Source organism: Benincasa hispida, chromosome 9, assembly GCF_009727055.1.
Source record: "Benincasa hispida cultivar B227 chromosome 9, ASM972705v1, whole genome shotgun sequence".
Classification (NCBI taxonomy): Eukaryota; Viridiplantae; Streptophyta; class Magnoliopsida; order Cucurbitales; family Cucurbitaceae; genus Benincasa; species Benincasa hispida.
Window position 1 is genome coordinate 90,439,277 of NC_052357.1, and position 26,120 is coordinate 90,465,396.

Sequence of the window (26,120 nt, forward strand, 5' to 3'; positions counted from 1 at the left end):
ATAACACTGTTGACTGGTTATATCCAATGGACACAAAAATATATCTGTAGTACGATTAGTGCAGCTATTGGTCTCTAATGGAGTGTCCGACAGTTAATGGATGTTGAATAATTTAATTAAAGAGTTTAATTAATTATTCAAATACCATTAGAGCTTCAATCTATAAGTCCATGAAGTCCCCTCCATAGCTCAACAAGGTTAGATGAGAATAAATTTTAAATTAATTTGAATTATTCAAATTAATTGAGAGAATTAATTATATGTGATATAATTAATTTAATATAATTATATATGATATAATTGCTATAATGTATTTGATACGTTATAATATAAAGTTTACTTGAGAGGAAATAAATATTTGAATATGATTCAAATATTAATTATATGAATTGGATTCATAGTGTTGAATTTAATATAAAATACCATTATTGAGAGAATTAAAACTATAGATTATATTGTATGTGATACAATATTAAACCATAGGTTATATGTTTAATGTCTAACCTATATATATATATATATAGTTTTATTTAAAATAAATTTATTTTATTTTATTTTTAATTCTAATTTTAGTTAATGGGAGGGAAATAACTTGCCTTCCCTATTTTCTCTCAACTCACTACGTGAATGGTGGGTGGTTAAGGGTTATTCTCTTCCTCACAACCTTCAGAATTTTTTACAGAAAATACAGAAGATCTCTCTCTGAGAAAAGTTCTCAGGATCACATAATCCTCTTCCTCTCTCAAACTCTATCCCTCTCTTCCAAAATCCCAAGAGTCCACAACTCCTTGGATTCTCATCCTAGAGAATACAGGGGAAGCTTTTGTGAGGGTGGCCAAATTCGGGTTTTGAGTTCGTCGCATTTTTTAAGAGGAATCATACGTGAAGATCGAATATTCAAGGGTTAGCATTCTTCCCATCTATTTTCACTTTTTTCATATTAACATGCTATAATTTTCTTTTAATGCATAATGATTCTATTATATGATTCTATAAATTGGGATTTGGGACCGATCACCACTTCCACTCACAAACCTTAACCGATTCCTTCAAAAACCATAGGACTTGTGAGGAATCCACCATTGTCAATGAAGGAAATCATACATGAGGATTTCCATGACCAATAGAATGATCGTTCCAAATTCCATTCAAAATTGAACATACATAATTATAGTACAAGAAACGAAAACTAACAGGTCATGCACAATACGAAATTATAGCATGCTTTAGATGATCAAGGGATAACAAATACATACCTTTAAAGACTCATTCTTCAAACTCCCTCGATCACAAACGCTCGTTTAGTCTCCAAGACAGCACTACACAAACGCTCGAACACAATGACCGCAACACAGTACGATCAATAGCAACCACCACACGAACACCGCGAACACACAACGAACGGCCTCCAAAACCTCGTACTTAGTCGAGTTGAGTGAGGACACCACCACAATGGTTACCTTGGTATTCTCGGTGTGAGAATCTAGAAGTGTAGGCTCTGTATGGACTTGGTTAGAGGCAGAGACCGAAGGAATAACAATCACGTAGACGATTAAACAAATGTGAGATGAGAAGTGTCTATCGTATAGATGAATGCTCAATCGTGTAGAAAAAGACAGCCTATCGTATAGACAATGCCCTGCGATTTTTTAGCTACAACTAGCCGAGTGAAGTATCGTATAGTAACATTCCACGATTGTTTAGTCTTTCTTTCAGCTATCGTTTAGTGAAACCATTTCACTTCACAACATCTCCGTGAGTTCCTTTCCGAATTAAGCAAGTCTTCTAAATTTAGGAAAATATTTTTCCTTTTATCTCACGGTTAACATAAAACCACCAATAACGTCTCACTCAATTGGTTATTCGAGAAAAAAAGATAATTATTCAATAATTAATATTATTATAAATATATATGATAACTAACAAATCATATTATATTTATAACCTATAGTTTTAATATTTCATCTCATGAAACATATAAACTATAGCTCTTTTTCTATTTTATGGTACTTAATGTAAATCACATTTACATTCCTCCACTTGATGTATCTCATACATCACACCGATCATATCATATATAATCGAATTTCCTCTTGTCAATTTGAACATTTCAAATTAACGCCAAGAACTGATTCTCAACTTGAATCCATTGAGTTACCAAGGAGACCTTATGGACCTATAGCTTGAAGCTGCAACAGTACGTGAATAACTTACTAAACTCTTTAGTCACGGGATCCACCATTCGTTAACTGTCGAACACTCCACTAAAGACTGACAGTCGCACTCTCTTCACTATATATATATTTTGTGTCCATATCAACAAATCAAAATGCGATAACCTTTCACAAATCGCTCGTAAGTACAGCTGAGCCAATTAACCATTATGCCCCTATAGTTACATCTAACTCCTTAAGTACCACCGATCCCTCTAATGAACATACGTACTATGACTAAGTCCCCTCTTCCAAAGAGAAATTGTGACCACTATGTTCAAGACCCGGAATCGGCCCTTAAGGGAGCAATCTATCTACTTACCCCTGCTTCGGGGAAGGAGTGAATTCCATCTTGTGTAACTAAGTTCCCAGCTCCAAAATTAGACAAATCCTCAAAAAGGTAGGCATGTTGAGTTGGAAATTTGGCCACTCTCACCCATACTAATCAAAAGACCACCCTCAAAAGTGAGAGTTACCAAAATACTCAAGATTAAGGTCATGTCACTTATGATCATGTCACCTATGGTCGTTTAGGTGAGATGTAAATCTCAAGTATCAACGATGTTATATAAAGAGACTAGTCATCTCGTGGTCCGGTCTAATACAAACTCTTTGTATAAGACACCCTCGCTTGCATATCTCCATATGAATGGTCATGATCAACTATATGTAGTAGTTCACAACACTTATAAACCTCTACAAAGCGGATCGTATCCGTAGTGTCACCAGGATCAGGTATCCCTCCTTAATCCTTATACTACAGACCTTTTTAGGTTATCACTTAAGGCATGATCCACTTGTATATCTCACATACATGCTTAAGTTTTCATATAATAAACATGGAGCTTTTTTTTTATTGGATATGAATAAACGAAAAATGAAATAACTCTTTCATTTTATTCATAACAATGTGTACGGTTTACAAACTACGAGACTCTAGGAGAATTAGGACATCAATCCCAATAATTTCCCACTTATCCTAATGCCTCAAGAGACTAATGTACAATATATAAAAAATTACAAGTACAATATACAATAAACTAGGGCATACTCTATACCCCAGTATTATCTCCCACTTACCCTAGACAAGATGTCACATGTCCCATACACCCAAACTCTCTAGATGACACTCGAACACTTTAGCCGTGAGAGCCTTTGTAAACAGATCAGCAACGTTGTGCTCCGACGCGATCTTTGTGACTATCACATCACCGCGATGCACAATCTCCTAATCAAGTGATATTTCCATTCGATATGCTTGCCTCGACAATGACTATGAGGTTCCTTCGAATTTGCCACAGCCTCGCTGTTATCACAATAAAAAGTGATCTCCAAATCCATATTTGGAACAACTTTCAAATCTGTAAGGAATTTCCTCAGCCAAATAGCCTCCTTAGATGCTTCACAAGTGGCTATATATTCAGCTTCCATAGTGGAGTCTGCGATGCATCCTTGCTCAATGCTTCGCCACACTACAACCCCTCTATTAAGAGTGAACACTGACCCTGATGTCAATTTGCGAGAATCTCTAACAGTCTAAAAGTTTGAGCCTGTGTATCCTGTAAGGATCAAATCCTTATCTCCATATACGAGCATATAGTCCTTTATTCTTCAAAGATACTTGAGGATCGTTTTGATCGCCGTCTAGTGATCTAATCCTGGATTGGATTGATAACGACTGACAATCCCTACTGCATAGGAAATGTCGAGTCTGGTACACAACATTGAATTCATTAAGCTTCCAACAGTTAAAGCATAGGGAATCCGACTCATCTCCTCAATCTCTTGAGGTGTCTTAGGACATTAATCCTTAGACAAAACGATTCTATGCCTGAAGGATAATAAACCCCTCTTGGAATCCTGCATCTTGTACCTGAATAACATTTGATCGATGTACAATGCCTTAGACAAGGCTAACCTCTTGTTCTTATGATCCCGAATGATCTAGATCCCTAGAACGTACTGTGTCTCACCCAAATCTTTCATTTGAAACTGGGCGGCTAGCCACTTCTTAATGTCAGTAAGAAACCCTACGTCATTCCCAATGAGTAGGATATCATCCATATATAGTACCAGGAAAGCTACTGAGTTTTTTATGATCTTCTTGTAGACACAAGGCTTATCAACATTCTGATTAAAGCCAAACGATTTGACCGCACTGTCAAATCTAATGTTCCACGATCTAGACACTTGTTTCAGCCCATAAATGGACCTATTAAGCTTACAAACTCTTTGCTCTTGATCTAGAACTACGAACCCCTCTGGTTGAGCCATGTAGATGGTCTCCTTAAGATTACCATTAAGAAAGGCAGTCTTGACGTCCATTTGCATATCTCATAATCATAAAATGTGGCTATGGACAGGAGTATCTTGATAGACTTGATCATGACAACAAGTGAGAAAGTTTCCTCATAGTCCACTCCCTCGACTTGGGTATAACTCTTTGCCACGAGTCTAGCCTTAAAGGTTTGCACCTTTCCATCTACACCTCGTTTTCGCTTGTAGATCCACTTACACCCTATAGGTTTGACCCCATCAAGCTGATCCACAAGTTCCCAGACTTTATTGAAGTATATAGACTCCATTTCCTGGTTCATGGCCTTAATACACTCATCCTTGTCAACATCCTCAATTGCTTGCTTAAAAGACAATGGATCCTCAACTCCATCATTAGAAATGATGCTATGGGCTTTAGTCAAACCCATGTAGCATTTCGGTGGGTTCATAACCCTCCCCTACGTCGAGGCAATCTCAACTCTTGAGATGGTTGACTAGATGTACCGACCTCATTAACTCTTGTTGATCTGTCAGTCTATTCAACAACTCTTGTTGAACCCTCAGTAGTCTCACTAGAAGTCTCACGTAAAACAAGCTTACTTCGTGGCTTATGATCCCTGATATGGTCTTCTTCCAAGAAGATAGCATTTTTAGAAACAAACACTTTGTTCTCACTCGAATCATAGAAGTATCCACCCCTCGTTTCCCTATGGTAACCTACAAAGAGGCAAACTTTCGAACGCACTTCCAACTTTTTCGGGTTAGTCACAAGCATGTGGGTCGGACACCCCTAAATTCTAATGTGGCGTAAACTACCTTTACAGTCTCTCTACAACTCAAAGGGTGTTTTAGAAACACTTTTCGAGAGAACGTTGTTCAGAATATAACAAGGAGTCTCCACTGAAAAAACCCTAAAATGAATCTGGAAGATGAGCATAACTCATCATAGACCGAACGTTGTCTAACAAGGTTCTGTTTCTTCTTTCTGATACACCATTCTGCTGAGGTGTACCTAGGGCCGAGAGTTGGGACGTAATTCCATGTTCTATCATATAATTCTGGAATTAGAAGTCTATATACTCTCCACCACGATCAGATCGTAGTGTTTTTATCTTCTTACTTAATAAGTTTTCAACTTCAGCCTTATAATCCTTGAACTTGACAAGGACTTCAGACTTACGTTGCATTAGGTAGAGATACCCGTACCTTGAATAATCATCTATGAAAGAGATGAAATATTCATATCCACCTCAAGCTCTAACACTCATCGGACCACAAAGGTCTGAATGTACAAGCTCTAAGGCTTCTTTGGCTCTGTAACCTTTTTCAGTAAAAGGTCGTTTGGTCACCTTGCCTTCAAGGCATGATTCACACACCTGCAAGGAGTTTTCTTCTAAACTCTTTAGAAGTCCACATTTCACCAACTGCTTAATCTTATTAAGGTTGATGTGACCGAACCTTGATGCCAAAGATGGGCATTTTCCTTAGGACAAACCTTTGGTCTTTTAACTGTTGTCGCCGTACTGAACATTTCAGTATTAAACAAGGCTTTTATGACTAACAGTCTTAGTACATACAAGTTACTTTCCATTGAACCAAAATCAATCTCCATCACATTCTTGAAAATAAATACTTTACTCTCAGAAAAGAAGACGGTATAGCCTTGTTCAATGAGACAAGAAACCGAGATTAAGTTCCTCTTGATATGAGGAACTACAAAAACATTATCCAGTAATAGATAAGTTTCTTCTCCAAAAATAACTTTAGCCTGCCTATAGCAATAGCTGAAACAACCTCACCAATACCAGCTCGAAGAGTCATCTCTCCCTGTGGCAACATTTGCTAGGAACTAAATCTTTGGTAAGAGGAACTGTCGTGATTAGTAACACCCGAATCAAGGATCCAGGCAAAATCATTATTCTCTACCAAACACGTCTCCAAGACCAATAAATCATATTTACTGTCTTTAGACTTCTTCCTCTTTTGAAGAGTAGTGGGATCAGTATCAGAATCTAAATAAGCTCCAAGTTCCATTTCAAAGAACACTTCTCTTCTATGAACTTTAACAGAGTCAGCAACACTTGCTTTCTCTTCGTGGAGTTTAACTTAAGAACTGACACTACTAGTTTTGTCATCCATCCCTATGTGCTCGAAAAGTAAGAAATGATATTCAAACAATTCTTGCAATGAGTAGTTGATCTTTCGTGCAATGACCATGTTCTCAACCCTTTTGGCTAAAACATCAGGTATGCTAGCCAATGAGTTAGCCTTCATCCACACCTCATATGCATTACGAACACTTCACGGTGCATCAAGGGTCGAGACTTGAGGACACTCCTCAACCATGACAAATTCGAGGTTGTTTACCATGAAATACGTTTTACAAGACTCTTTCCACTATATGAAATCGGTCAAACTAGAGGCATTTAACGAAAAATCAAACATGTTGCTGAAAATAAAAACACATTGACCTACGTTAGGTTTTAAGCAAATACTCGTTGAAAAACATACAACATCCCATACAGTTTAGCAAAACTAACATGAACCCCGTGTGACATCTAGTTTCGCAATGATGTTTCAAAGGTTTAGGACAAAAGCCGCCAAAGGATGGTCAATTTATCCCTCCTCTGAATCGAGACATTCTCAACCAGACATTAATACCACAACAACTCTTGCTCCTATAACGACTAGTCATCATTTATTTGGTTAAGAAATCATTAACTTACTTAACAATTTCTCGTAAGTGTGACCCGTTATTTTAGGCCCTAGAGTTCCACCCCAAGCAGCCAATCCGAAGGGAAAAAATTCGATTAGGGCAGAAACTAAAGTGACCCTATCTATTTCTGGAGTGTACCATAATATTGACCAACTGCACAAAACCCATCTGAAGGGGGACGCTCCCAAGGCGCCACGAGGGAGTGCAAGAATGATCTCACGGTACGAACCAATGAAGGAGACCGTAGGACGTGTTGACACACACCCTTCACCCACTTACTATATACACTCTCTCCGTCCACCTTGATATTGACTCATGCAAACACCATCTGAAGGGGGATACTCCTAGGGCACCACGAGGCTAAGCATAAATCTCATGACGTGAACATTCAGGGAGAAACGTGAGTGGAATCATTGACATATCATATATATCTCTTTCTCCCACTGAGTATTTTATAACCTAGGGTTTAGTTTACTTAGAAAAAACATGGCTAAGAATTTTAACTAAGTAACTTTTTAGGTTTGCCTAAGAGTAACATTTACCTTGGATAGTTGAAAAACGTTTAATCATCATTTATTTAACTCTTTAACGGAGTCTTTGACCAACTGTTGCATGCTTGCAGAAAATCTATCTAATTCACCTTTCGAAGTAGGTTCCCAGGTAGGGGTGTTCCGTTTCTATCAGCTTGAGTACCCCAAACTAGACAGAATCCACCTTAGACAAAAGGTCCCTTATAGATAGTTTAATGCAATTTTAATCTTTTATGCCATTCAATTTAATCCTATTAAATCGATTAAAAAAAAGATTAAACTAGGTTGCTAATCTCATTAGAAACTTGAACTTAGGTCTATCTCAATCTAATTTTAAAACCCTTTTAAAACATGAGTTTACCTAAGTCTGCATGCAACTCTTTCTTATCGATTTTAGTTCTAATTTCTATTATAACGCTTATAACAGCAACAACCAAAACGATCCACAATGCTAAGCAAGCACATGAAAGGCATTCATAACTTCTACAAAATAGCCTAAGTGTCATGCTCATGCATTGTTCATTCATTGCTACTTTTATATAACACTTATACAAATAAGCAACGAACCAAGCACACATGCTTCCATTCACCCTTATACTATAACGCTTATAATATAAAGATGATGCATGAATATGCTTACTGCATGCATAAATATAACTCTTATATTTCATGATGCATGTGCATGCTCTCTTGTAATTTCATCATGTCATATTATAACACTTATAATACATGATGCATGAATAATTGCATAACCTAAGGTGGGTTTCAAATCTATATGTCATACACTATGCCATATAAGCACATACATCTCATGTATATTAAACAAAAGTTAATGAACTTGGATAATTAGCCTCAAAATCCTCAAAACAAAAGCTAACTATTACAAATAGCAAAGAGTCACCGGTTCAAACAAGTGAACCGAGTCTTGAACCGTTCAGTCGAAGTCCACGTCTCCACTGATTGTGTACCAACTTCCTTGTGATCACCTAAACAAAAGAGTAAACGCTTTACTCAATCGTTTACTGACACTTCCAGAGCTAAATGGTCGTTTAGCAATGATCATGTACCTTTACTATACGATGAGGCATGAGGTACGCGATCGTGCAGCGCGCAACGCAATGCAAGCCTTAAACGATCGTCTAAACGACAACAATATGGTGAAGCACAATCGTCTAAAGGATCGCTGAGCGAACGCCATAATATCGTATACCGCATGATCGTGTAGTCAGTAACTATGCGATGAGGCATGTTAACTACATGATCCTTTAGTGCGCGTGCCTTTTATTAAACGATGAGCATCAAATGCTCCCATTCGATCGTTAACCTTTAGCGTCAATGCGATCGGGCAACCAACACTACGCGATAGAGCAAATACTTTACCCCATCGTTTAGCATTAGCTAAACGGTCGTTTAGTAAATACTACATCATCGTATAGAAAAATCTACACGATCGTTTAACTAAATCCCAACGATCGTTTACCCAAGGCTATATGATACGACCAACCTTGGTATTTTTCCTCGCTGAGAACCACATCTCCATACTTCAAAACTTCATCACGAACGACTCAACAAACTCAACCATTTTGAATTACAGACTCGATTGCTTGTTAATTATGCCCAAAAACACAGGGGCCCTTACAAATTAACATTTTGAAATCAAAAGAAAGCTTTAAATAGAGGCAATTCTCCTGTAAACATTCATCAACACCATCCACAAAGCATTTAACACTTAAACGCAAATGCAGAAAACCCACCACGACTGTAAAAGAAGTTCAAAACGGAAATGAAATTTGGAATATCAGAACAACCTGGCTAAGATACCAATTGAAGGAAATCAGACATGAGGATTTCCATGAGTAGCAGAATGATCGTTACAAATTCCATTTGAAATTGAACATACACAATTACAGTACAAGAAACGGGAGCTAACCGGTCATGCACAATACGAAATTATAGCATGCTTTAGATAATCAAGGGATAACAAATACATACCTTTAAAGACTCATTCTTCAAACTCCCTTGATCACAAACGCTCGTTCAGTCTTCAAGACAGCACTACACAAACGCTCGAACACAATGACCGCAACACAGTACGATCAACAACAACCACCACACGAACACCGCAAACACAACGAATGGCCTCCAAAACCTTGAACTCAATCGAGTTGAATGAGGACACCACCACAATGGTTACCTTGGTATTCTCGGTGTGAGAATTCAGAAGTGTGTGCTCCGTATGAACTTGGTTAGAGGCAGAGACCGGAGGAACAACAATCGTGTAGACGATTGAGCAAATGGGAGATGAGAGTGTCTATCGTATAGACGAATGCTCAATCGTATAGAAGAAGGCAACTTGTCGTATAGACAATGCCTTGCGATCGTTTAGCTACAACCAGCTGAGTAAACTATCGTATAGTAACACTCTACGATCGCTTAGTCTCTCTTTCAGCTATCGTTTAGTGAAACCATTTCACTTAACAGCATCTTCGTGAGTTCCTTTCCGAATTAAGCAACTTTTCTAAATTTAGGAAAATATTTTTCCTTTTATCTCACAGTTACCATAAAACCACCAATAACCTCCGACTCAATTGGTTATTAGAGAAAAATAGATAATTATCCAATAATTAATATTATTATAAATATATATGATAACCAACTTACCATATTATATTTATAACCTATAGTTTTAATATTTCATCTCATGAAACATATAAACCATAGCTTTTTTCTATTTTATGGTACTTAATGTAAATCATATTTACATTAATCCTCCACTTGATGTATCTTATACATCACACTTATCATGTCATATATAATCGAATTTCCTCTTGTCAATCTGAACATTTCAAATCATCACACTGATCATGTCATATATAATCGAATTTCCTCTTGTCAATTTGAACATTTCAAATCAACCCCAAGAACTTATTCTCAACTTGAATCCATTGAGCTACCAAGGAGACCTTATGGACCTTTAGCTTGAAGCTCCAACGGTACGTGAATAACTAACTAAACTCTTTAGTCACGGGATCCACCATCCATTAACAACCAGGCACTCCTTTAAAGACCGAAAACTACACTCTTCTAACTATAGATATATTTTATGTCCATATCAACCAATCAACAGTGCGATAACCCTTCACAGATTGCTCGTAAGTACAGTTGGGCCAATTAACCATTATGCTTCTATAGGTACATCTAACTCCTTAAGTACCACTAATCCCTCTAATGAACATAAGTCATAGTCCTACTATGACTGAGTCCTCTTTTCCAAAGAGAAGTTGTGGCCACTATGTTCAAGACCCGGAATCGACTCTTAAGGGAGTAATCTATCTACTTACTCCTACTTCGGGGAAGGAGTGAATTCCATCTTTTGTAACTGAGTTCCCAGCTCTCAAATCAGACAAATCCCCGAAAAGGTAGACATGTTGAGTTCGCAATTTGGCCAATCTCACCCATACTAATCAAATGACCGCCCTCAAAGGCAGGAGTTCCCAAAACACTCAGGATTAAGGTCATGTCACCTATGGTCGTTTAGGTGAGATGTAAGTCTCAAGTATCAACGGTGTTATATGAAGAGACTAGTCATCTCGTGGTCCAGTCTTATACAAACTTTTTGTATAGGACATCCCCGCTTGCATGTCTTCACATGAATGGTTAGGATCAACCATCTGTAGTAGTTCACAAAACATGTTAACCTCTACAAAGTGGGTCGTATCTGTAGTGTCACCAGGATTAGGTATCCCTCCTTAATCCTTATACTACAGACCTTTTTAGGTTATCACTTAAGGCATGATCCACTTATACATCTCATATACATGCTTAAGTTTTCATACAATAACCATGCAACTTTTTTTATTGGATATAAGTAAATGCAAAATAAAATAACTCTTTTATTTTATTCATAACAATGTGTACAGTTTACAAACTACAAGACTCCGGGAGAATTATGACACCAATCCCAACAGTCAATTACTCTTATTATGATAAAATTGAGGGGAAAAAACCCATATAATTCATACAAAGATTCAATACCTACCAATACTTTCATACATAAAAGATAAACACTCGAGAGATAAAAAGAATGAAAATCACCCAGCTTTACTTGTTCTGTTCGGCAGCAATTACAGATAAACCAAAGCTTCAAACAACAATCCAATTGATCAAAATGAAGCCTATGTATCCCGAACCAAATTTCAACATAATTCAACGGTTCAAACTCTGACAATCGACAACTTTGTAGAAGTTGCCACTAAAAAACCGAATTGTTATCTTTCTTTCGATTTTATGCTTTTTTTTTTCACTCCCTTTTCGTTTAGATCATCCTCATATAACATAAAAGAAAACCTAGGACTTTCAAGATGGGCCAACCCAAAAAATTAGCCCCCATTAGGCTTACAAAATACAAGTTTAAAGTCTTGCTTGTGCAACAAGTGGGTTGGACACCCACACCAATCTCCCTCTCTAGCCCAACATGGGGAAGACTCAACCACATCCATGATCACTTGAACTTCATCCCGGAAAGCTTACTACAAAGCTCAATCTTGCTTCCGGGAACTACCTTAGTTAATATATTTGCATTATTCTTGTTAGTGTAGACTTTCTTCAGATTTAATCTTTTCTCTTCAATTACATCTGGTAGCCAATAATATCTAATGTCAATGTGTTTAGTACGAACATGATACATTGGATTCTTGCTCAAATCCATAGCACTCTGACTATCACAAAATATAACATACTCACCTTGATTCAAACCTAACTCTTGAAAAAACTTTTTAAGCCATAACATCTCCTAACTTGCTTCCACTACTGCAATATACTTGCCTCATTTGTGGACAATGCTACACATTTTTGTAGCTTGGATTGCCATGAGATGCCTCCCCTTAAAAATGTAAACACATAACCTAAGGTAGACTTTTTGTTATCAAGATCACCTGTCATGGATGCATCAACACAACCTTAGAGCATAGGTTTACCGCCAACATAAACTCAATTTAGAGGTGCTCCACAAGTATCTGAAGATCTACTTCACTGCTTCCCAGTAAGCATTACTTGTGTTGGATAGAAAATAATTCATTAGACTAACTGCATGTGTGATATCAGGCCTAATACACACCATAACATACATCAAAGAACCAATAGCAAAAGAGTAAGGAATGGATGACATAACTTCTTTCTCTTTCTCCATTGTAGAGCAAGCTTTCTTGCTTAGCTTAAAATGTATTGCTAGCGGTGTACTAACAGGCTTAGCATGCTTCATATTGAACCTTTTTCAGTACCCGTTCAATATACTTCTCCTGGGACAACCATAATTTCCCAACTTTTCTGTCACGAGCAATCTCCATACCTAAGATTTTCTTTGTAAGACCTAAATTTTTCATGTCAAATGACTTGGACAAATCTTTCTTCAAATTTCGAATCATATCTACATCTTGTCCAACTATCAACATATTATCTATATATAAAAGAATAATGATGAAATTGCCTACAAGGTACTTTATAAACTACACACAAGAATCAGCTGTAGTTCGTTTATAATCATTACTTATCATAAACAAATCAAATTTCTTGTACATACAAACACGTTTGTTTATCTTTCCTTTTTTCTTCAAATCCTTCAAGTTGCTCCATGTAGATCTCTTCATGCAAGTCACCATGTAAAATGATAGTTTTTACATCAAGTTGCTCTATCTCAAGATTAAGACTTGCTGCTAATCTCAACACTATTATGATAGATGTCATTTTGACCATTAAAGAGAATATCTCATCAAAGTCAATATCTTTTTTCTGGTTGCATCACTTAACCACTAATTTGGCTTTGTATCTCACTATCTTCTCATCATACTTCTTGTACTTGAAAACACATTTTTTTTTTTCAATACTTTCTTGTCCTTTGGAGGTTTCACTAGCTCGTGGGTTCCATTCTTTTATAGGAAATTTATCTCCTTTTTCATTGCATCTTGTCACTAGTCTTTTTCATCAAGAAACAAAACCTCTTGATAGTTCTCTAGCTCTCCATCTTCACTAATTAGAATGAACTCGGTTGGGAATGATGTCCTAAAGTCTCGTGTCCTGTAGTTTGTAAACACATTTTGTACGAATTCTTGTGATGTATAATATATGATATTTTCTTTACAACTTGACTTTGCACATTAGATGTTTTATTTGCTTTACTACAAACCAATAAACTAAAATCCCTGGTTGTCATTATGTAACTTAAGCATGTATGTGGTGATATACAAGTGGATCATGTCTTAAGTGATAACCAAAATGGTCTGTAGTATATGGATATAGGAGGGAAACCTTATCCTGGTACGCTACGAATGCGGCCCGCTTTCTAGAATAGTTACAAGTGTTATGACTTGCTATAGATGGTCTGATCTTGATCATTCGTGAGGGGACATGTGAGCGGAGGCATCCTATACAAAGAGTTTGTATAAGACCTGAGCACGAAGTGTTAACGTCTCGTTATATAACGTTGTTCATGACAGAGACTTCACTTCACTAGGATAACCATAGGTAACATGACCTCAATCCTGAGTGAGCTGGGAACTCTTACCATTGAGGACAGTCTTTTCATTTGCATGGGTGCAAGTGGCCAGGTCGCCGACTCAAACCTACCACTTTGGGGATTTTTCTGATTTCGGAGCTGAGAACTCAGCTACACAAGATGGAATTCACTTCTTCCTCGAAGTAGGGGTAAATAGATAAATTGTTCCGTTAAGGGCTGATCCCAGGGCTTGAACAATATGGCACCACACACTTTCTCTTGGCCCGAGAGGTGTCCACATATAGTAGGACTATGTTGTATTGTTCATTAGAGGGATCAGTGGTACTTAAGGAGTAAGATGTAACTACAGGGGCAAAACGATAAATTTGCCCAGCTATACTTATGAGCATCTATGAAGAGTTATCGTACTGATGATTGGTTATATCCGATGGACACATAAATATATTTATGGTAAGAAGAGTTCAGCTGTTGGTCTTTAGTGGAGTGCCTGACAGTTAACGGATGGTGGGTGTCGTGGCTAAAGAGTTTAGTTAGCTATTCACGTACCGTTGGAACTTCAAGCCATAGGTCCATAAAGTCCCCTTGGTAGCTTGGATTCAAGTTGAGAATAAGTTTTTGAGTCAATTTAAAATGTTCAAATTGACAAGAGGGAGTTCGATTATATATGATATAATTGAACTAGTTAATTATATATGATATGATTGACTGTACGTATGAGATACATTAATTAGAGAAAATTGGATTTAAATATGATTTATATCTAGTGGAGGAGAAAACACTATGGTTGACATCTGATATTAAACTATAGGTTAACAAATATAATATGATTATATTTGATATTTTTTAATTGGACAATTATGAGATAATTAGCCACCGTTTTCTCCATAACCGTGCGTTAGTGGGAAGTTCCATTCAGTTTTCGTAACTGAAGAATAAAATGAAAATTGTTTTCATTTTACAAAGATATCGAAAGAACACGGTTAATTGCTCACGGTGTGTATTGCTTTCTATCGCTTAGGAATTGAGAGCCTATACGATAGCTCACTTTTACTAGACGATCACTTATACTCGCGCGCGCATCTATTAAACGATCGCTTAGCACTCGAGCTTTACTAAACGATTATATAGACGATTGCTTACCTTTTCCTACACGATCGTGTACCTCACCTAAACGATCAAGCATCTTGTCTATACGATAGACGTTGCCTTCTCCCACTTACTTGATCGTTGTATACGATCTCTTTTCCTCCTTCTCTCTACCAAATCCGAACAGAGCCTACTCTTTGGATTCTCACTCCAAGAATACTAAGGGTTCTAAGTGGTGGTATCATCCTCATTCTTCGTCTGTTCGTGTAGAGTCCGTTCGTGGTAGACGATCAGGTGTTGCTAAACGAAAGCTTGTCATTCCATCGAGAGCGAGAGCATCCGTTCGTGGAGAGAGCGAGATTTGCCGAGAAGAAAGTCTTCAACTGGTAAGTTTCCTTGTTCTCGTGTTTATTTACCTCTAAGCATGCCGGTAATTTAGTAGTTTGATGCATATTTGTTTGTGTGAATGTAAATGTGGTAATTGTTGGCTTTTTGGTCCTTAATCTCAAATTAATTCATTTTAATTAATTAATTAATCAATATTTTGATGATAACAAACTCAATTTTTAATTATTGAAAATATTAGTGTTTTAATATGTCCATAGCGTAGAGCTCGAAACAACGATTCCAATACCTCTTGAATCACTCAAATCGGAGCTAAAATGAAGACGATATGACCAAAACAAGTCTATAGAAAAAAATACTGTGGTGGATGACGTGGCATAACCAGACCATTTGCATATAGACATGTGGCAACATATTGGTTGAATGATGGATCATTAAGAGATTACATATGATGGACTTTTGATTTTTGGATTGATTTAAAATAAAAAAAAAAATAAAAATTGAATTTAAAAAGAAAATAAATTAAAAGGAAAATAAGTTTAATATTATTTTATGTTTGTGTCTAACGACTAGTTTTTTACACATGGTATATTTTTTATTTTTGGATTGACTTTAAAAAGAATGAATTTAAAAAGAATATGAATTAAAAGGAAAATGAATTTAATATTATTTTATGTTTGTGTCTAACGGTTAGTTTTTGACACATGATATGTTTTTTTATTTTTTGGATTAATTTTGAAAAGAAAATGAATTTCAAAAGAAAAAGAATTTAATATTATATTTTGTTTGTATCTAACAACTAATTTAATTTAAATTCTCCACCATTGATTTTTTTTTTCCAAAANATTTAATATTATATTTTGTTTGTATCTAACAACTAATTTAATTTAAATTCTCCACCATTGATTTTTTTTTTCCAAAATCCAATGGTCCAAATTAATTGTAGTTTCTAAAAATTTTTCCATCTCTATATAAACCATCTTCCTCTCCAAATTTTAAACTAACAAATTTTACATTTCATAATCTTCCAAAACTCAAAGGTTTCATTGTTGCTCTCTCTAGGTTCTCAATTTTTTTTTTCATCTTATTCTTGAGAGAGTGTTATTGTATTGTGAGGATAAATTTGTTGAGTGCTTAAACTTGTAAATCCACTCTAGTGAGAGTTGTATTGTGTTTTTCAAAAATTTCAACATTTGTAACGGTTTGATCCTAAATCGTGGAAAGGATCGGGTTTGCTCTTGAACTCGTAAAAGGAGCGGTGGTGTAACGGTTGGGCTCTAATCCATGGAAAGAGCCGGAAAGATTTTATTCAAATTCCCAAGAGGCGCTTGGGGAGTGGAGTAGGTCGACTTTGACCGAACCACTATAAAAATTACGGTGTCTTCTTCTCTAATCTTTCCTTTTTATTTTTGCAATTAACTTAAGCCATTTATTGTATGTTTTAGTTTGTTTTTATTTATTTGCTAAAATTTGATAGAATTAAATTATCACATTTTTGTCATCTTATTTGTTGCATAAATTGAATTTTTCTTATTATTTATAAAAAGTGTATTAATTAGTTTAATTGGGTTAATTTAGAAAAAAAAAGTTTAATTAAACCTTATTCACCCCCTATAGGGTTGTTATATCGATCCAACAGTAATTCTGTCACAATGCTTTTGGAAAGATCCACTTCCGCTTAGAGTTACTCTTGTATAAGAGTTCCTTCACTCTTAGTTTCGATACCTTGTTGAAGGTTTACGCACTGATAACTTGTAGAAATATAAGTTATTTTTGCTCTTAAGTTGGAACAACTAAGGTTTTTAATGATAAATTCTCCTTATTTTTAGACGAAATGCATGGATTTATTCAAACATTAGCAAATTCATACAAAAGAAGTTTTATTACTAAATATCGTGACACTAACGCACTGTATTATAGGATTTCAACGCAAGGATTAATGCTAATGCATTAAACAAGTGCCGTAGGAAAAGCTTTAATGCATGGGCCATGCGCTGGAGGGAGTTCAACGCAGAGAAGATTCATTGCTCCAGGCTGATTGTGTCACATCACCACTTGCAAGTATGGGCACCTGCAGCAGGCGGCGTCTGAAAAGCTTCCGAGAGTTAGGCGGCTAATCATGGCATGGACTTTAATGCTAACCAGGACATGGACTTTAATGCTGCCCATTCACCAAGTGGACGTAACCAATGCCTATAAATAAATGAAGTCCCTCTAGAGTTAAAAAGTCCGGAAATTATCAAGATCCTTACTCTGTATATTGTAGTCATAGTTTTAGTTCTGTAGAGGTTGTGCTGTGGTGCTAGACGATCAGAAGGGTTGAGAACCACCACCGCCGCCGGCCAGGGAGCGGAGGAAGCTACTCTTAAGAAAGATACTCCATCCAATTCCTAAACAAGTGATTGTACACCGAGATTGAGCCAAAGAAATACAAGAGATTGTATTCTTTGGCTTGACTCAGTTTCCTTCTTCTCATTTATCACTTTCATTTCATTTGATTAAATATTGCTTTTGTAAAGACTCTATTTCCTTATAAAATTCATATGTTTGATCCATCATACTTGCCATTGTTTATTTCTTGTTTATGTTAACTGCATTAATACTTTATGCACAACTTCATTCTAAAGCTCAAGTCAATTTGACAAATTGGTAAAAGCATCTTTTAACTTAGATTGTTTGAAAGAATAACTAAGCTGCATTAAGTAGGACACCTAATACAGCTAGAGATAGACTTACTGGTATCTATTGCATTTTGTGTTAAATGCATGCATCCTAGAGATAGGCTTTGTATGTCATTCGTGTTGAGAAATGTTGAATGAAGTTTGACGCATAAACAAAAGATAAGTAAATCACTCCATTTAATCCATATCACATCCTAGTTGTGTACACTCATATTAGACCAACGCGTCCACTTACCTTAAATTCCATTTTCGTACGATTCATCATTCACCACTCAACTTTTTTGCATCTCTTGCACAGGCACAACAATTTAATGTAAATAACACATTTCTCACATTTATTTAGGAAAACCCCTACAGTAGATACAATGCAAGGTCTGCGTTTGGTTAACTGAATCCCTAAGTTTGACCCTGGACTTACCAAGAACCTAAATTAGATTTATACTTGGGTCTAGTTTAGGAAAACTTGAACGTCATTGAAGGAGTTGTGTGCGTTTTGCTGCAAATATCTGATGCCCCAACGCGTTACATTTACTTAAACGCATCGAAGCATAAACGCATCACTTATACTTAGAACTTATTTCTCCAATTTATTTTACACAATACACTTCTAGAGTAAATCATGATAGCAATGAACACGCACTCTGATGGACTTTCGAGCCTGAGTATCCTCCATTTAGGGAATAGATTGCTCCTCTTGCTCATGAACTTCTCCATGAATTACTTCCTCATATGCATCTTCCTCATGAATTTCTTCATCAGATAAAAACACATCAAGATCATCATCATTAGTACATTACCATCAGGTTGTATCTCACTAACATCATCATGTACATCATCAACATTCTCATTTGTCCGTTGAACAACAGAATGAGTAGGAATAGAATCATTAATAGTATCAAAACACAACTCTGAAGTAGAAACGTACCTTGTACTAAGAAGGTCTATACCTTTTTTGTGCTCAGAGAATACTACATCTTTGCTTCTCACTACCTTTTTCTTTTTTTGATCATAGAGCCTATATCTATACTCTTCATCCCCATACCCAATAAAAACACATGGATTAGTCTTCGAATCAAGCTTTGATCTCTGTTCCTTAGGCACATGCATGTATGTCTCTCTGCCAAATACTCTGACATGTAAATAAGTGGGAACATGTTCCTTCCATGTTCTCCCTAGAATGTCTAGACCAAGAGGAATTGATGGAGATCGATTATCAAATACACGACACATTGCACTGCTTCACTCCCAAAATTTCTTAGGAAGATCAAACGTTCTAAGCATACTCCTCACCTTCTCCACAATAGTTATGTTCATCCTCTCAGCAACTTCATTGTGTTGTGGTGTGTCAGGCTTTGTCTTCTCATGTCTAATGTCATATTTTGAATAATAATACTTGAACTCATTCAAAGTATACTCATTACCATTGTCTAATCGAAAACATTTCAATTTTCTTTTGGTCTCCCTTTCTACCATGACATGAAACTTCCTAAAAATTTCGAACACTTGGCTTTTTGTCTTCAACATATACACCCAAGTTCTTTGAGTAGCATCATCAATAAAAGTGATAAAATATTTATTGCCATAAAGTGACTTGACCTCAATAGGCCCACAAATATCATAATGTATTAACTCTAATTTTCTTTGCCTTCTAGTGGACTTCCCAGAAAAGGAAATTCTATATTGCTTACCTGCCAAACAATGATCACAAGGGTCAAAAGAAAATATTTTATCAACAGGGATAAGAGATTTACCTGCCAATAATTTAATCCCCTTATCACTCATATGCCCTAGTATTAATGCCACAAATTTGGAGAATTCTTTTCTTCTTTTGCATTCAACTCATAAGAACATATACTCAAGTTTGTGTTATATAAAGAGCAACACAAGTCACCTTGAGCAACTATTATTAAACCCTTAGACAATTTCCACTTACCATTACAAAAGGTATGTCAAAATCCTCCTTGATCAAGGACATTTGCTAACAAGAAGTTAAGTCGTAAATCAGGAATATGCCGCATATTCTTTAATGTAACACTACAAGAAATAACGAATATGATAGCTAATGAAAAAAGCTATAATAGACCTTTTATAGCTTTTTGGAAGGTCCTGACAACCCATGTTATTAAAAGTTCAGGACTTTATATAGCATTTTTGTATGGCTATATCAGATGTTATAATAGAATAAGAAGATATAACATATATACCTGAAGGAACTCTTTACAAAGAGAACCAATGAGCGAAGCAAATCGTTCCAAATCCCATTGTGAAATAGCATACACATTTACAATCAAACAATAACAGTTATGCATAAACTTTAAATTACAACATGCTTTCAAAAAGAAAATACAAGAGATCGAGTGAACATACCCTTGAAGAACTTTTCTTCTCGTATTCTTCGATCAAACTCAATCCAGCGTCCAACAGCACGAACTATAGAATCCTTGAACACAATCGAATAATGCTCGACCTTTGACCCTCGAACATCAAGTAGACACTACCACAAGGCTACCTTGGTATTATCGATGTTAGAATCCAGAAGTTGTGGGCTCTGTATGGATTTGATAAAGGGAAGGAGGAATTGAACGATTGTGTAGACGATCGAGTAAGTGGGAGAAGACAGAAGTCTATCGTGTAGACTTGGGTACTCGATCGTGTAGCAGCGAGCAGCTATCGTATAATATATTCTTTACTCGACCGTTTACTCTCTCAAAGCTATCATGTAGCTTTTTGTTTAATGCGCGTTCGATTATGAAAAAAAGGAGAACGATTTTCATTTTATTCATCAGTTACCATAACTAATTACAACTTCCCACTAAATCAGTTATTAGGAGAAAAAACTGAAACCAATTATCTCATAATTGATTTAATTATAAATAAATATTATATTTGTAACTTATAGTTTTAATATCACATCTCATGCAATATATAAACCATAGTTCTTTTTCTCCTATATGACATTTAATATAAATCATATTTATATTAATTCCTCCAAATAATGTATCTAATACATCAAATCAATTATATCACATATAATTGAATCAATTTAATTATATCATATACAATCAAATTCCCTCTTGTTAATTTGAACACTTAAAATTAACCCAAAAACTTTCTCAACATGAATCCATTGAGCTACCAAGGGAACCTTATGGACCTGTAGCTTGAAGCTCCAACGGTACGTGAATAACTGACTAAACTCTTTAATCACAATATCCACCATCCGTTAACTGCGTGGCACTCCACTAAAGACTGACAACTGCACTCTTTGTGCTACAAATATATTTCTGTGTCCATTGGATATAACCAATCAACAGTACGATGACCCTTCACAATTCGCTCGTAAGTACAGCTGGGTCAATTTACCATTTTGCCCCTGTAGTTACATCTAACTTCTTAAGTACCACTGATTCCTCTAATGAACAATACATCATAGTCCTACTATGAATAAACACTTCTCAGGCCAAGAGAAGGTGTGGCGTCACATTGTTCAAGCCCCGGAATCAGCCTTTAAAGGAGCAATTTATCTACTTACCCTTGCTTTGGGGAAGGAGTGAATTCCATTTTGTGTAGCTAAGTTCCCAGCTCCCCAATCAGACGAATCCACAAAGTGGCAGTTTTGAGTTGGCGATCTGGCCACTCGCACCCATGCAAATCCAAGGACCACCCTCATAGGCAGGAGTTCCCAACTCACTCAGGATTAAGGTCATGTTACCTATGGTCATCCTAGTGAAATGAAAGTCTCTGTCATGAACGGCGTTATATAACGAGACTAAACATTTTATGGTCCGGTCTTATATAAACTTCTTTGTATAGAGCATCCCGCTCACATGTCTAATACATGAATAGTCAAGATCAGACCATTTGTAGCACTTTACAACACGTGTAACATCTACAAAACGGGTCACACTTGGAGTATCACCAGGATAAGGTTTCCCTTCTTTATTCATATACGTCTCCACATACATGCTTAAGTTACAATGACAACCAAAGTTCTTAGTTTTTTGGTTTGTGGTTAATACAACTGAAATATCTCATATTTCATAGACGGTGGTGAATAAAATATCTCATATTATTACATCACAAATAGTTTGTTCATACAGGTGTTTACAAACTACAGAACCTTACGAGATTTAAGGCATCAACCCCAACAATACCTTGCCACGAAAACATTTTATAGCTTTAGTTATTAAGGCTATCTTTAATGTATAATAACTCATTCTTAATGTTATCTTTACTTTATAATAACCTTTTCTTTGTGTTGTCTTTATCATATAATAACTTTTTATAATGTTATCTTTAACATAAAATAACCTTTTTTTAATGCTATTATATATATAGCTTCTATTTTATGCTACAACAAACTTATGCATCGAATTTCGTAATCCACTTACATTACAAGTGCTTATTTTTAGTTAAATACACACATAACATACTTGATAATACATCAAATACCATGACTTCCTTTCATATCTGCAATTTTGTAATTCATTTGTACATTACAAAATAAAAATGATTATCCAACAATAAAAGTATACCAAATATAATTTGTAACTATATAAGTTCACAAAATACAAAATCTACTAGTTTACAAGATTATGACATCATGGAATTGGGCTTCAAAATTTACAAACTCGATCAAAATTATGGATAAAGAGCTTGAAATTGTTGAGTTGAATGAAGTGAAAGCGGGGTCGTGAGTTGATTTTAGTCAAACAATGAGAACAAATTTGTTGATGAAGTTGTTCCTTGAGGTGAAATCGACATTGAAATCTACAAGGCTTCATCATAAGCAATACAACCTCTAATTAAGAAAGTTATTAAAAGGCTTTCATCACAAGCAATACAACCTATAATAATCACTTCAAGTTTCACTCAACATGCAATCCTCTAGATCTCAATGTTCCTCCAATTATTATAGAAGATCTAAATTAGCCTAAGACACATTCATTGTATACATAAATCATAATAAAGATCAAGATGCGAATCAAGAGTAAACAATAAATCAAATTGATATATGAGCACCAAACTAAATAAAATAAGCGCTAGCTTTAGCACTTTTTCAAGACAAGCACGGTTTTGTATAACAATTTGTATATGAGAAATCAAATAAATTTACATAATGTACAACAATTTGTATGCCATAGAGGTCATAACGGTTTTGTTAACACATCTTCTAATTCCCTTAGCCTTCTTATGAGATCACACAAAGATAAGAGCCAACGAACAACAAAAAAAATTAACAAAACGAAGACAAAACCACATAGAAAACAATGAATAAAAAAGGAACACAGATAAATTCTCCGTTATCTTTAATGGAATTGTTATATGTAGGTGCTATGTGAACCAATTATGGCAATTCTAAAGGTAAAATGTAACCCTGAGGCATTTATGATAGATCATATTCCTGAGGCTCCAGGAAGTTGACGATCCTTATCGAAATCTGTTAAATGAACTTATTTGTAAGATGGACTTTCATTTTCAAAAGTGATCCTAGACATGTCCTACAATTTATTATAGAAGAAAAGAATGTACCTGTAGAAGGGAGGACATTGTCCACCAAGATAAAGATCGCTTTCTCCGGGCTCAATTTAATCCTTTTACAAATGACATAAACAAACTGTCCTACAGTAAGATCTGCTGGAACTAGGTATCTGCAGTTGATACGTCAAAATCTTAGGTATAGAAAGAGAAAGAAGTGAAGGCATTGTGATTTGTCAATAGGTCATTCTCCCCTTTTGGTTTTGAAATGAATCATATCCATAAAGTAAAGTGACAACCGAACTATGAAAAAGAACAGAAAATAATTTTAAAGGTTAAATAAAGGCCACTTTCAAAGAGATGAAGAAGAGCTTTTAGCAAGGCTGCAGTGTATATGTTTGTGTGCACTCACGTGTATTCAGCTCATCAGCCATCAATCAAAAGACAAAAAGAGAAAATCTCATAAAATGCAGTCAGTCATTGAACATAAATTCTAACACAAAAAAAGAAAATTTAAGTTTATCAGTTATCAGTAGCAATATAATACTTCCTTTGACAAAAAAGAGTTGAACACAAAACACTTTACCAAAAGATATCCTTTCAAAATTAACTCCAACTTTTTTGTAATATAAAAGGAAAAAAATAAATACAACAGACCGAGCACAAAATGAATGTTGGTGATTCTTACTTCTTTTTATCAATTCTAGGGATGTCATTTCTCTCTGCCTTCTGCACAATAACCTTGAAACAATAAGAGTGGAATTATATAACCAAGCCGTAACTGATGGAATGCTGAAACACGTGCGCACACAAAAAATACAACAGATGAACAACCTTCATTTTGGGACATATTATCTTAAAACACAATTCTTCTTATCATTATAAACACTATTGCTAAATCAGTAACAACATAATCATCACCGTCTGTTGTCAAGAAAGAATTCAAAGACAAGATTATCAATAACTGATCGTTTCTTGTCAATCTAACCATAGTTCAAGAACACCATAGTTCAACTAATTACGACATATATTCTCGGCCAACAAGTCAGAGATTTGAATTTCCCACCCCGCATGTCCTTAAACTAAAATTAATAATAACTTATTGCGTCCTTACCAAATGACAGACAAAAAAAGGGATACTGAAAATGGATGATAAGGAAATTCAGAACAAATTTGACTCATTACCTAATTAGAGGAGGTTAAGAAGAACATCAAAGCTTTGGCAAAACAATATCTGTCTATCAAGTTGATGATTACCAAAAGCCAATCAAATCATATGCCTAGGACATGAAGCCACTTTAAATATTTGAAACCCACTCCTTAAGAACATGAAGCCACTTTAAATCTTTGAATAACCACAGATCCCAACCACCTATTTACATGAATATCATATATGCCTAGGACAAAAAAACAAGATCAATACAACCTGTAGTGGAAAGTTTGGCTTCAACTTTCTCCTCCCATTTCATTGATGGTGGTCAGAGACTCGGAACTCAAAACCCAGTGGCGAAAGTGAACCAAACATAAGAAATAGCTACATCTAGTGCCCAGTAGAGATATCCCTCAAATCAAACAAAGGAACTAACATTCCAGTCCACACAGACTTCCTTCCTTCCTGCTCAGAGCGTAGGAATGTTGGAAGTCCACTTTGTGCATAGATACGATAAAGATCATGAAGTAAATGTTGAATAAGACAACTTCCTTGATAACTTGACATATAGATACCCATACCCGTCAGAGTTAAAATTTCAAAAAAGGCAGCACCAAACAGCTAAACCATAGTCTTAAATCACTACTACCACATCTCCCAACTACTAAAAGTTTAACAACAAATCATCCCAACAATAACGTAATTTCATGGAATTGGGAAAATTTTAACATTAAGCACGGAAATGAAAGTGAAGCAGTTTAGAAACGCAACACAGTTGCAAGCTATAAACCATCTATTAAAGAATTGAGCTCTAGCTCGATAAGTGGGGTAAAGTCTTAAACGATCTTTCATTATGGTTCATAATACAACAAACGAGCACCTGAGATGCATAAACAGTCGTGAACTGAGCCAAGAGTAGGGTATATAGCTCTAAATTTCAAAATGAAAGCAACTAGCTCCAAATTGCTGCAACGGAATATTTTGTAGTGAACAACTTAAAACGAACCACAGGTCTGAAGGAGCAAGCGATTCAATGGGACAGAACAAATACTTAATCCCTTAGAGCAGGGTATATAGTCCAACATTTAGTCAAAATAGAAACGGATTGCAAAATTTAATTTTTCTAAAATCAT

At 35.7% G+C, this 26,120-nt stretch overlaps 1 long non-coding RNA gene across 1 annotated transcript; it reads right to left on the reverse strand.

The window, feature by feature from the left end:
* Positions 1-22,799: 22,799 nt before the first annotated feature.
* On the reverse strand, positions 22,800-26,120 carry LOC120085028. Its single transcript, XR_005483794.1, has 3 exons — positions 24,526-26,120; positions 23,892-24,010; positions 22,800-23,137 (listed from the first exon to the last, which is right to left on the reverse strand). It is a non-coding gene; the product is annotated as an uncharacterized LOC120085028 (long non-coding RNA).